At 37.3% G+C, this 1,881-nt stretch overlaps 1 non-coding gene across 1 annotated transcript; it reads left to right on the forward strand.

The window, feature by feature from the left end:
• Positions 1-306: 306 nt before the first annotated feature.
• LOC113626640 (U6 spliceosomal RNA) lies at positions 307-413 on the forward strand. The gene has a single exon (XR_003435197.1). It is a non-coding gene; the product is annotated as a U6 spliceosomal RNA (small nuclear RNA).
• The last annotated feature ends 1,468 nt before the right edge of the window (positions 414-1,881 follow it).

The following is a 1,881-nucleotide window of genomic DNA, read 5'->3' on the forward strand; positions in this document are numbered from 1 at the left end:
TATGGAGTCAGAAGCTAGTCTATGGGAAATTCTTTTAAAGCATACAACTCATATATGAAACAAACTCATTAGAGCTTTTCCCAAATTTAGTGATAATCCTAAAAATTTACATGTCATTACTAATAATGAGTTGTGGAACTGAAAGTAAATTTTCTAAACCATCAAGAGCCGTATTAATTTTTCATCAACCATGCTAGAAAAAAAGTTCGAATTATTTATTTTCTCTATAGAAAGTATTTTTATCAAGTTATTGTCATATGAAGACAGAGTATGCAGCCTGAGCTATAGGATAAAAATATTACAGAGGTGTTCGCTTTGGCAGCACATATACTAAAATTGGAAGGATACAGAGAGGATTAGCATGGCCGCTGTGCAAGGATGACACGCAAATGCGTGACGCATTCCATATTTTTTAGTGGGAAGCAGCTGCATAGCACAGGGAGATCAGCTCGGTGCTTTATGACCACCTAGAGGGGTGGGATAGGGAGGGTGGGAGGGAGATGCAAGAGGGAGGGGATATGGGGATATATGTATATGTATAGCTGATTCACTTTGTTATAAAGCAGAAACTAACACACCATTGTAAAGCAATTCTACTCCAATAAAGATGTTAAAAATATATATATTACAGAGATTTATTAATCGTTAATAAAAACTATTATTTTTTAAATTTTGTGATGTGCACATTTGTCAGCTTTTAAAATTTGGAATCTGCTGCGGCTTCTTTTTATTCTAAATAAATATTTATTTTCACACCTGATTTTCATATTTTAAATTTTGTATTCTTTGACTTAAAGAGTGTATATAACATAATGTAACTTTCAGATCCCACAAAATGTTAAAATGTCTAAGCAGTAGAGAGATTTATTTCTCATTTAATAAAACATCTAGAGATAGAGGTTTCAGAGAAAGTAGATTCAGCACCTAAACACTGTCAGGGCTCTGTATGGCTTTTCTGTGATTTTCTTGGTTTTCCCCTCATTACTGTAAGAGGCTGCTATAGCGCCAACAATCATAGGATCAGTAACATCTAAAATTATGAAGAAAGGAAGATGGGCTCACTCTTTTCTCAAGTCTCTCTCTTGTTGTTAGGGAGGGAAATCTTTCCCCAGTATTCTCCAGTAGATTTCCCTTTGTATCCCATGATCCAGAAATGGTCATATGGCCTAATCTAAAGCAGTCATTGACAAATGGGAATAGGATTATTATGATCAATTAGAAGTCAAAATTCATCCCCTGGGACAAGACACCTTGCCCTGAATGCCTGAATGAAACAGTACCCTACTGTCAACAAAGACGGAATGACTGTTGGTTAGGCAGCCACCAATGTTCACAATAGCATCGTTGTCCCCTTTTTGTCCCCTTACATAAACAAGTTAAGGCTTAGTGATATAAAGTGTTGTGTCCAGAGTCACACACCTAGAAAGTGGTGAGGACCTTCACCTCTATATAAAACCTACATGTGTTTGACTCTGGGACTCAGCTCATGTTCTATGCTATGTCATATAGCCTTCCCAATCCACGAGGCCACTGGTGTACACTACAAAGTTGTAGAACTTTAGGGAGCACGGTTAGGTGCTGAGGAAGGAGTATAGGGCAGCAGAATGCTTGCCAGAAAATCTCACAGGGTCAGAGAGGAAGAGGGGGCTCTGGGTCTTTGTACAGAGAGCAAATTTCAATACAATAGGGACCGTTACAGGTACCCAAGATGCATTTCATTGTTTTTGAGTGAATAAGGGAATTTCAGGTAGGGGGGGATGACATAAATAAAATAATAGTAAAAAGTTAATGGATTGAGGGTAAAGAAAGACTGGGCTTGAATCAAATATCTACCATTTACAAGATGTGCTTCTCTGTTGAGTTTCTTCTTCTTATAATACC

Source organism: Aethalodelphis obliquidens, unplaced genomic scaffold (genome assembly GCF_003676395.1).
Source record: "Aethalodelphis obliquidens isolate GAN/ISIS:26980383/991018 unplaced genomic scaffold, ASM367639v1 scaffold18, whole genome shotgun sequence".
NCBI lineage: Eukaryota > Metazoa > Chordata > Mammalia > Artiodactyla > Delphinidae > Aethalodelphis > Aethalodelphis obliquidens.